The following is a 12,600-nucleotide window of genomic DNA, read 5'->3' on the forward strand; positions in this document are numbered from 1 at the left end:
GTGGAATAAAGTCGTTATTTTTGTTTGTTTTTGCATACAAAAAGTATTCTCATCGCTTGATAAACTTAAGATTGAGCCACTGTAGTCACTTGGACTATATTAACAATCTCTTTAATAACTTTTCTGGGCCAGCAAGTTTCAATCACATAGAAACCTATGGAGGAGTGATCAGCTCTCAGATTTCATCAAAAATAGCTTAATTTGTGTTCCGAAGATGAACGAATGTCTTACGGGGTTGGAACAACATGAGGGTGAGTAATTACTGACAGAATTTTCATTTTTGGGTGAACTAACCCTTTAAACTTTGAATTTCTTAATTTATAAATTTTGATGTAACAAAAAAAAAAAAAAAGATGTTTGATGTAAAAACAAAAAAAATAGTTTTGCCAACTTATTCTGGTTAACAGGGAACCCATGGCTTCAAAATGCCAATTGTCTTCTGGGTTTTAACACTGTAAACTGAACATCTGATAACATCTCTTCTGCTGTTAAGTGTGGCCAACAAAATTCAACTCACAAATTGAGAGACAACCCTGCCCTTTACCTCTCTCTCTCTGTGTGTAAAAAAATGTTAGAGTCAGGGGGCAATAACAAATACAGTCAGCACAGATATTCATTTTGTCAAGCTCATGTTGCAGCAAATGTGCTAAATATACAGAAATGTGCATGCCTTTTCTGTGTGACCGACTTGAAGAGACACCATAGAGAAGACGTTATTCTGGGTCAGATCAATTCTGTCATGGCTGTATCAGCACATGTTAAGACAGGTGCCATGTCACAGGCCACTGTGACGGTGTAAATCAAATCTGTCAGATGCAGAGGTGAACGTCAATACAGCATGTGCGCAGGTCAAGGATGACATAACACAAATGACAGTTCCTTGTGTGTTTAATTCATTTGGACACACTCACCCTGTGACCCTATTACCCCAATATACACTATCAGATCAGAACAGACACACTGGAAAAAATCAAACCAGCTGATGAAACCAGAACAAAGCATAACAGTAGCTGTGTGTTTGTGTGCATTAATTCTTCAATTTGTGTGCATGTGTCACTGTTGGAGAGTAACCCAGCAAACACCTTTACGTTGTTGCATTTCTACTATGGCAACGTCGCTGTCTACATGCTCACAACATTTTACCAACGTAGAATTGTAAGACGCGACAGGGCTGTAGCAACGTTGTTGCGCGACATTCAGCAACTAAGACGATGTTCTGACTATTTTTTTTTTTTATGCTAGATATAGATATCCCCCATTTGGCATATTATGTTTTGAGGTAAATTTTTAATTAGTCAGATGTTAGATAACCATATACTTTTTAAATATTGTTTATCCTTATTATTATTTAATGAGCCTAACAGTAAATTAATTATAATCAACACCTGCAAGTGTACACTTTGAAGAGTAAAAATGACAGAAGGTTACGTTCATTTAACTTTATTAAAACTACATATGGTAATCAAATTGCACTTCCAAAAGTCATACATTTGTGAAAAGAAAAAAGAACATATTATACAGGGAGTGGACTAGCGTTAACTAGCATGAGCAGACAAGGAAGTTGTAGGTTGTGTTTGAATAATTTTGTATCTTATTTAGCTGAGGTAAATTAAAACGCAATTCTCACGTATCCTTGCTTGATGAAGAATGAGACGGCCCAACGGTTAGTTGAAATTTAAAAGGCTGATTTTCGCGCTTCAAGGCAGTGACGAGTACATATGTCGTCCAGTGGTTGTCTAGACACACTAGGCACAACCTTAAGCAATGGCCCTGAACGGTGGTTCAATGTCAACACTGTGACAACGCTGTAACAACCTTCACCACACAACGTAGTTATAGCAACCTTTTGGCCATGTTGTTAAAATGTTGTTAGAAGGCTGGGTACGTTGTGCCAGTGGCATGCACAGACCTGGGGCGGAAGGACCAAAAAGGGCACACTTTTTTTTAAACATTTATTTATTAAATAAATCACCTGTATTTAAAGCAGTACCCATCTGTCTGTTGTGTTTTTAAATATTTTAATGACTTCCTCACAATTAATTGAAATATCTCACTCGATGGAGAGCAGCAGTAGGTCAGAGAGCCTCTCTTCATTACAAATGAAAAGACGTTGATACAATTAGAATGCATAACACATCAAACAAAAATAGGGAAATTATGAATATTATATATGTGTAGTGTACATACACAAGTTTTAACATGACCAGACAAATCAGAAGTGCAAACAAAGGAACTAAATAGGAACTCAAACAAGATGATTAATAGAGCACAGCTGAACCAAAGGATCTCATAATGATGGTGACCATGGTAACAAAGGACTGGCGGAAAAACTGAACGAATATAATAGTGACTGCACCCTTCTGTACATTCAAGACTTTAATAAACTTGTATCTTGTTAACTTGTAAGTGGATTTAAATAAAGTAACAAAACATATCAAATAAACTTCAAAAATAACGGGGGTCTCAAGCCCCTGCCCCTTTTGTCTCAAAATGTATTGCCCCTCTCTGATAAATGTAAATAATTATTATTATTATTATAAATATTATAATACATAACAATACACTTATACACCATTGCAACATTTTTTTTGGCGGAAGCATTTAATGGAGGTGAAGTGGTAGGCCGAGTTTCCTTTGCAGTGCTATGTATGCAGCAGTTCCCTGTGAGTCTTCAAACTACACAAGCACCATATTCTACAAAAAAATCTAAATATTTTCATTTTGGGGTGAACTATCTCTTTAACACAATATTCATAGAGCTACAGTTTCAAGTAACACAGATCTCTCTGTGTGTGTGTGTGTGTGTGTGTGTGTGTGTGTGTGTGTGTGTGTGTGTGTGTGTGTGTGTGTGTGTGTGTGCGTGCGTGCGTGTGTGTGTGCGTTCATGAGTGTTTTTGCACTTTTTGCAAAAAGACAGCCAACCATACACATGGAGGGGTTTTATTTATATACAGTTTTTTAAAAAGAAGTTCCACTCAGTGGATTAAATATACAAAAACAGGCATATCTACAAATGCAGAGTCTCTCAGCCTGGATAAACAATGTTAGATCAGTACAAATTATAGTCTCAAATGACCGTAATGATGGAACTGCTGAGCAGAAAAGATTGAGAGAAGCAAAACTAATGAGATGATAGTGTCTCTGTGTGCGTGAGAGAGCGGAAACCTGTGATTGTGTTCCGGCTTTATTAGGACCAGATCAGTCTTTCTTATTATGTTTTAATTACTTTGGCCCACCTTGGTTGCTGTGAGATTCTCATTGGTAAATTAGCAGATGTGGTTTATCAGTGTGTGTTTCTGAGGGGTATGTGAGTCAAGGGGGCCACAGCGCTCCACTTCATCAGATGAAATAACCTCATTTGGGTTCTCTGCTGCTGTACGGCTGCTGGTGCATCTCTACGCCAAAGACCCATCGCAGCATACAGCTTGATGAGGTCAAGGTCTCTCTCGTTCTCTCTCTCTCCTAATCATTTTGTCCAGCTTGTCTTCCAGCCATAAGTGGGCATTTGTATAGTCCTTCATCTAGTTAGTTCAAAAGGCCCTCATTAGTCCATTACCCTCTCCATCGGTCTCTCTCTCTCTCTCTCTCTCTCTCTCTCTCTCTCTCTCTCTCTCTCTCTCTCTCTCTCTCTCTCTCTCTCTCTCTCTCTCTCTCTCTCTCTCTCTCTCTCTCTCTCTCTCTCTCTCTCTCTCTCTCTCTCTCTCTCTCTCTCTCTCTCTCTCTCTCTATCTATGGATTATGGACCAGTGGGGCCAGTGCCCTTGGGCCTCTGACTGCCAGGGGCCTTGAGTTTAGAGGTCAGCCTGACACCTAGTAAAAAGCCACTGCAAATGTACAATTGAGGTAGACAAACACTGCTTACTTGAATGTGTGGAAGTAATATATTAAAAACAAAATAAAGTTAAATTATCTTTTATGCTGCTGGCTTGAAGAAGTGTTTTTGTCTGGAAATTTAAAAAGCCTTGAAGTTTGAAGGTATAGGCCATGTGTACTTTGAATAATTTATAGCATTAAGAGTTTAGATAGATAGATAGATAGATAGATAGATAGATAGATAGATAGATAGATAGATAGATATGAATATCACAGTTGTCTTAACTAATATCATACTTAAATATATATAATACATTTAAAAATATATTTTGCTGACTGGTTAGTTCAGGATATGATTAATGCATAAAGTGTGAAGTGACCTGAGTTAAAATTTGTAATGAAATAATAAGGGACACACTTGATTGCATTTTATTTTGTTATATCACTAACCTATATCCACACTATTCCTACGCCCCATGACGCTTTGCGCAAATTATGGGTGTAACTTCCGTTAAGCTGTAAAAAATCTGTAAAAGACTAGTTCTATGGACACAATGATATATATATTTTTAAACTGTGTACAATGACATTACATTATTCTACTCACCATTCAACCACTGAACATTAAAAGTACATTTAAAAGTGTAAAAGCATCAACGAGGTACATGAATAACCCCAAAAGCGTGAATCTTTCCACAGCAAAATTGGATGGTTAAATATCACTGTGGTAATCTGTATTATGTAACATACGTTGCCTTAATTAATAATATATATTTACCTCAGCATTGCATGATTCTATTTCAAAGTGCTTTCAGTCATTTTGACAGATAATAAATTGTATTTACCTGTGAAAACAAACCTGGAAAGAGATGTGAGGATTTGGGGAGAAAAAAGAGAGATTCTTTGTGCATTCCAGTGACTTGTTAATGGCATATATCATAAATTAAATCAGGAGAACAGACCACAATGTGCAGTATATGTTGACCTTTTTCATACTATTACAGCGAAATACAAAAAAAAAAAAAAAAAAAAAATCATGAGGAAAAGAATGCAGTGACTGAAAAGAGCTCTTGCCATAGATATTCTTGTTATAACATGTCATGTTAAAATACTAAGTGTTACGTTATTCTCATGTTATTCTTAAATAAAACATGAACGAAAACTGATAGCTCATTGCGTCAAACTGACGGATAAGCTTTATTTGTAAGGTAACTTTATGATTTGAAATGATTCATTTCAGTCTTTTTGAATGGAAGTTCCCCAAACCGGAAGTGCCACCCATAATTCAAAACGCAGTAAGCTCGTCAGGAATAAGGTGGATACATTTGGTCTCTAGATTGTTGGCAAGCCAGAAAACAGCAGATGCATGATGGGACCCTCAGGTCATAATCTGTCTTTAGTCAATAAGGTTGATTAATCTGTGGGATGAAATTGAATTATTAAAGTTCTGGCTATATATTCTTGTGGGTTTGTAAGTCCATTAGAGTGTATTAGAGTTTTTCCATGTGGTGTGCAGGAATAATTAGATGAGTTTTAATATAGTGATTAATATCTGTGTCTGATATCTGACATGCATTGTGTTATATATATGAGCTGGTGGGTGTCTAGCACAAATGTTATTAGCCTCAGACTGTCCTCAGGGTGGCTGGAGCGTGTTTGAGGTTGACTGCATGTTGATGGAAAACCAAGGTGGAAAAGGTCTCTTAGACTCAAATCAGATCACAATATTTTCATTATACCATATACACTAGACTAGTGTAATGGTGAGTGACAATCTTTGAAAAACATAGCACTCATGTAGTGACAGAGGAACAAAATGTACTATTTTACAGAATACACAATGCTAACTAATCATGCACAGTATATATAAAACACAATATACATTATAACATAATAACGCAGGGGCTAAACTCAGACCAGGAACATGATTGGCCACCCATGAAATACATAATTAGCCATATACTCATTATAGTACTATTGTGTATAATAAGTATATTATATTGACTGTGGAAACCTTAGAGAGGAAGGTCAGCAGCCACCTCAGAAGATGGCTGGGGCTTCCGAAAAGTCTAAGTAGCATCGCACTCTACGGCACCGCAACAAACTGCAACTGCTGCTCAAGTCCTTGGAAGAGGAGTTCAAGCTAACGAGAGCTAGGGAAGTGTTGCTTTACAGAGACTCAAGTGATCCAAAGGTGGCAACGGCTGGGACTGAAGTGAGGACTGGTCGGAAGTGGAAGGCTGAGGAGGCTTTTCGACAAGCAGAGGCAAGATTACACCACAAAAGGCTGGTGGGGGTGGTAACAAGAGGCAGGGCTGGACTGGGTTCCATTTCAACTCCCCACTTGGACACCACCAAAGGGAAGGAAAAGCGCTGCCTAGTCCAGGAGGAGGTGAGAGCAGTGGTCAGGAGGAGAGAACCTGCAGGACAGTAGGAATGAGGCAACAGGGTGCCTGGATACGATGGGAGAACGTGATCGAGAGGAAGGTGACATGGGCGGAGCTGTGGAAGGCAGAGCCACAGCGGATCAAGCAAGTGGTCCCGCCCCTCCAAGCAAGCCATCGCCTTTGTCAGAGCTGGAGAGCAGCCAAGACCAGCTGCAAAAACATCTGCAGGCATCCTGGTCACTGTGTGGGACTGGCAGCTTGTTGATGGACTTGGAGTGGCAACTCAAGTTCCCCAACCACGTTGTGACCACCACCTTAAGACCAGATGTTGTTCTCTTGTCTGAGTCCACCAATCAAGTGGTTCTGTTGGAGCTTACAGTCCCTTGGGAAGACCGCCTGGAAGAGGCCTTTGAGAGGAAGCTCGCCAAGTATGAGGGACTGGTCAGCGAGTGTCGACAAGCCGGATGGAGAGCAATGTGTCTCTGGGGCTTTGTAGCCCGATCCCTGTCCAGAGCCAGTCTGTTAGGCATTGATGGAGTGAGGAGGAGAAGAGCCATCCGCAATACCACTGAAGCGGCAGAAAAAGCCTCAAGATGGCTATCGCTCAAGAGAGGAGATCTATGGGGGGCAGGGTAGCTAGATTTGCCAACTGGACACAAACTGGGGTCTGATCAGCCACAGCTGGGTCGCCTGGATGAAATTGGGTGTATGATGTTGAAAGACCTGAAACACCCAATGATTCCAGGAACATCACTGAAGATGTGTCCAGTAGCATCAGTAGATGTATTTGCACAGCCTATACTGTATTGTATATACTCAGTGAGCAAAATGTATTTTGAACAGTTACAGTTGAAGCGGAATGCTTTACAATATACACTAGACTATTTACATACATTAGAAGAATTCAGGTAATTTGCTCCACTTTTTGAGATTTATCTGTCTATTTTACTTTGTTCTCAGAGTTTTGTCAGATTTCTGTTTTAACCATCCATAAATGTTACGTTATTGTTTTAGTTTTGTTTTCATGGACTTGTGGACTTTACTGTTTTCTTTGTTCCTGTTTTTCCCGCTCTTCATTGGTTACCATGTTTTTTGATTAGTTACTCGCACCTTTTTCGTTTTTGTTCATTACCATGTGTATATTGTGCACAATGTTACATTGATTTCTCCTGTTGGATATTGCTCTACTGTTTTGTTTAATAAAGTTATAGCTGCTATTAGATCCACTTCGCCTCACCTCATCCTATTTCCCTCATTTGCTGTGACACACATACTGTAAAATCTGATTGGTCAGAGAGATGGACACTTCCTGAGTGGGTGGTTCTAAGATGCAAATAGCTTTGGTGTGGACCAGACTTTGAAATGATAATCAAAAGTTTGTCTCTGAAAAACTAATCTGTTGGAACAATCTCGGGTCTATAAGAGCAAGTAACATGTTATATTGTGGTGTAAATGGTCTCAGAGATCATCATCATTCTCTCTGGCTCATGGCTAATCATCACCGATAGTCAAGCTGGGGTAACTCACTGATTACGATGGAGATGGAGATTATGAATGAACAGCATGATTGAAACTGTTTGAAAGTCTGCTGACCCTTCAGAAGAACCGCACACTGTCATAAGGAAATTACACTCCAGCGACTTTATCTATTCCATCACTCATTCATTTAAAACTCTCACTGTGAATTTAAGCATGGGTGTACTATCACTTTATGAGTGTGAATTAGAATTTTTCACACACCACTGGATGCTGAATGACAGGAAGATGAATTTACTAAACTGTAATCCAAAACAGTCACAAAATAGGAATTTTATTAGACTAACACAAGCAAAACTAAATATAAATAATTAATCATTAGTTGTACTAATTATGTTAGGTAATTGTCTATTGTCTATTGTCTACTGACATAATTTATGCAGCCTAATAATCATTTAACTGATTTGAATAATAGGAATGTATAATTAATAATTAATTTTTTTTTTTTTGCTTCCCGGACAATGTTAGGGAGACTGTTCCAGAGTTTAGGTGCCAAATAGGAAAAGGATCTACCGCCAGCAGTCGATTTTGATATTCTAGGTATTATCAACTGGCCAAAAATTTGAGATCACAATAGACGTGAAGGACTATAATGCGTTAAGAGCTCGCTCAAGTACTGGGGAGCTAAACCATTTCGTGCTTTATAAGTAATCAGCAATATTTAAAATGTATACAATGTTTAATGGGAGCCAATGCCGTGTTGACAGAACCAGGCTAATATGGTCATACTTCCTGGTTCTAGTAAGAACGCTAGCTGCTGCGTTTTGGACCAGCTGTAGTTTGTTTATTATGTGTGCAGGGCAACCACCCATAAGAGCATTACAATAATCTAGCCTTGAGGTCATGAACACATGAACCAACTGTTCTGCATTTTTCATTAAAAGCATGTAGTAATTTAGATATATTGTTAAGATGGAAGAATGCATTTTTTCAGATGCTAGAAATGTGGCTTTCAAATGAAAGATTGGTATCAAGGAGCACACCCAGGTTCCTAACCGACGACGAAGACCTGACAGAGCAGCCATCAATTGTTAGACAGTATTCTAGGTTAGTACGTGCAGAAATTTTTGGTCAAATCATTAGAAACTCTGTTTTTTTTTCAGAATTAAGTAATAGGAAATTACTAGTCATCCAAATTTTTATATCAGCTATGCATTCCATTAATTTCTTGAATTGGCAAGTATTGTCGGGGCGCGAAGAGATAAATCAGCAAATTATTTGATAAAGTCTGTATCGTGCCCTGGTGGCCTGTATACAGTAGCTAGCACAAATGTCAAGCGCGATTTATCATTTACACCAGATGGTGTTACATTAAGCACCAACACTTCAAAAGAATTATATTTGAAACTAGACTTCTCAGTAATTCTGAAGATATTACTACAGATTACAGCAACACCACCCCCTTTTCCTTTCAGACATGGCTCGTTTTTAGAAACTTGGGGGGTGGACTCATTTAAAGTAATGTAATCATCTGGTTTTAGCCAGGTTTCTGTCAAACACAACACGTCTAGGTTATAATCTGTAATCATAACATTAACAATAAGTGCTTTTGAAGTAAGGGATTGAATATTCAGTAACCCAAGCTTTATCACTTGTTCATCTGTATTCATATATATATATATATATTTTTTTTTTTTTTGAACATCAATTCAATTTTTGGGTTTGGGAGTTTTTTGCATTTCCTAATTCGGGGAACAGACACAGTCTCTATATGATGATATCTATCTAGGTGAAAGAGTCTGATTTCAAAAATTAAAACCACATTAAATTAATGAATAAACAAGCATAATGGCGTGTTCTTTACCCATGCTCTATTAGATTTAAATATAATGAAATATATAAATTAATTTCTTTAAGTGACATTTTAGGCATTGATTATTAATATAATCTGTTTTTGGAAATACTCATGTTTTTATATATAATTTAATTTTAAATTAAAATGACAATTCTGCATTCTCTTTGCTGCCTTCATTCTAAATGAAAGGACATTTTTGTGTTGTAGGATAAAAGTCACTATAGCAATTTTCCATTTATGTAATATCCAGCTCAAAACTGGTAATATTTCAGATTCAAATAATATATAATTGAATCTCACCTAATAAAACACAGCTCATTATTGAAGGCTATTGCATGCATGTGTAGTTCTTCTGTATACATTTGTTTGATATTTGTCAACCAAATCAAATACACTGTTCCATTTCTGAGGATTCGTGAATCTGCTGTGTTCATACAGCAGAGAAAAATCACAATTATTCAGTCACTGCACCAGAGACAGGAGGTTGGAATGGGCTTGGATCGGTAAGAAAAGCCTAGAAAATTCTAGAGGTCAAAAGAGTCAGGACATGTCCACTTATTACAAGTTGTGACTTGTTGACTTGTTATTAGATTTCCTATTTACAGTAGATAATTTACTGTGAATCAACTTTAAATCTTAATTTAGTAATGGTCTCAGTTCTTTCTTTCTTTCTTTCTTTCTTTCTTTCTTTCTTTCTTTCTTTCTTTCTTTCTTTTTCTTTCTTTCTTTCTCTTCATTTTAGTCTGTTTTTAATCTTGCCTGTTTGTAAAACTCCAGATGTTTGTGTGTATGTTATATGAACTGTCTGTTGCCATTGGCACAGGGCACTATAGGATTGAAATACTCGCTGACCTATGAAGAAACTCTCCATGCAGTCAGGCACATGTGGAGAGATATGAGTGTGTGTGTAACTGGCATGCTAATGTGTCGAGCTCTTACCACAATCCTGTGACCTGGTTTTAAAGAAGTCCTAGTGTGAGAGGTTGTATTTGTTCTCTGTGGTCCTGAGATGGAGTGAGGTGTCAGAGGCCCTGAGGCGGGGGAGAGAGGATGTAGATGGTGTTCATGTGGTGTGTAAGATGATTTTATTCACAGTAAGAGAGAGTTTCATTGGGTTCACAAGAACACATAAATCACACTCTGTCCCCATTTCAAGTTCTGCATTATATGGTGAATCTCTTGAACCCTATCAATATGATTTCAGTTCGGTTTCTATTTGAGGCAGTACCTGGAACTGTCATTGTACATGATGTGGACCCACATGTGGACCAACTCTTTCCCACATGCAATGCCTGTAACCGAAGAAACGCTTCACACACACTCTCACACACATACACACACACACACACACACACGCACACACACGCACGCACGCGCACACACACACACACACACACACACACACACACACACACACACACAAAGTGTTTCTTCTGCCCTCTAAGAGACCAGCAATAACTAATGACAGAAGTGAGGAAACACAGCTGAAACTACAAACAACAGACAAAGAGAGATGGGGAACACAGAGAACTCCAGCTGTGAGGCCCTGCATAAATGATAATGAACTCATAAAGCTCATCTGTGCTGGATAAGGAGATAAAGTGTTGTAATCTCACTCTAGCTAAACACCAGAGCAGAATTCAAACTGCCACTTTAATAACAGCATGTGTTTATGAGTGGGAAAAAGAGAGATAATTGTTGAAAAAGAATTACACATACTGTACCCCATATTACCTAGACACACATGCTTACTTGAGAACACATGCAAACACACACATGGCCTTAATGCACAGGTTATTAATGAAACATTGAGAATATATTGTAGCTTTGTGATGATGGGTTTGTCAGTGTTATGATAGCAGACTAATATCAGCCTGAAGCAATCAGCAAACTCAATATAACCACCGAGCCATCTGACAGCCATTATACCCTCCATTACAAAACATTGCAGCTTAATAATACATCTGCCCCTCACTGGGGCCTGTGTGTGAGAGATGTGAGTAGGGTAGAGAGTGAATATATGGAGATATGAGCATTTGTGAGTTAGTGAATCAATGAGTGTATGTCTGTGTGCTTGAGTGTTAAATATGTATTGATCAGGAATAGATCAGGGCTTACAATTCTAGTAGAAATGTTTATGCTTCAAATGGAATAATCCTCACCTCACAGCATCAAGCACCAGTATTTTTGAATAAATAAAACTACCTAGACCTACATGCCAAGTCATGATCATATACCATCTTGTTCATTAATCCCTTGTGGTGTCCCCCAAGGCTCTGTGCTGGGACCAGGAAATTTCCTGATCTATATACTGTATATACAGGGCTTAAAACTATCTTTTCACCTGCCGGTGACTTCAGAAAATGTAGTAGTAACACAGTAACGACACCAAAATTTTAGATACCAGTGAAAATGATCAATTCTCTATTCTAATATTTATACCATAGCTAAAACTACTAGCCTAACTAATAGAAATAAAAAAAGACAAGTAAACAGTCAGAGTATATATAAAAAATAAAAAAAAAGATCAAATTACAAGTAATAGCACAAATGAATATAGTATACAAAGATTCAAATGAAATAAACAGTGTTTTTCAGGTTTTTCAAGTAGGTCTAACAGTAGTTTTCGGGTATAGAAATTGAATAAAGTAATCAAATGTAAAATAACACTGCATAGTATTCACTATATAAATGAAATATAGATGAATCCTTAATAAGGTAACAAAAGTTATTCAGTGAGTTTTTCTTCTGTCTTTTGTTGTTTGATTAACATAAAAAAAAGACAGCAGCAGAAATATTAGGCTGCTGTCACTTTAAGACATAATGCACAGATCCAATATACTTATAGGCCTACTGTACACATGGGTTGTCTTTTTTTGACTGTTTAAATTCACTTGCGATAACCGACTATGTTTACTAGTATGCTCAACAAATTTTTTTATACATTTTGTGTGAATTTGCCCAATCAAGCGCAAGAAGAGTTGACACAGTTTCATATACCCACAACGCCGATTTTTTGGTGAGTGTTAATTTTATTTTTGTAAAACATGAGCACCTATGAAGCCACAC

Source organism: Abramis brama (assembly GCF_963993115.1).
Source record: "Abramis brama genome assembly, chromosome: 9".
In the NCBI taxonomy this organism is placed as follows: Eukaryota; Metazoa; Chordata; class Actinopteri; order Cypriniformes; family Leuciscidae; genus Abramis; species Abramis brama.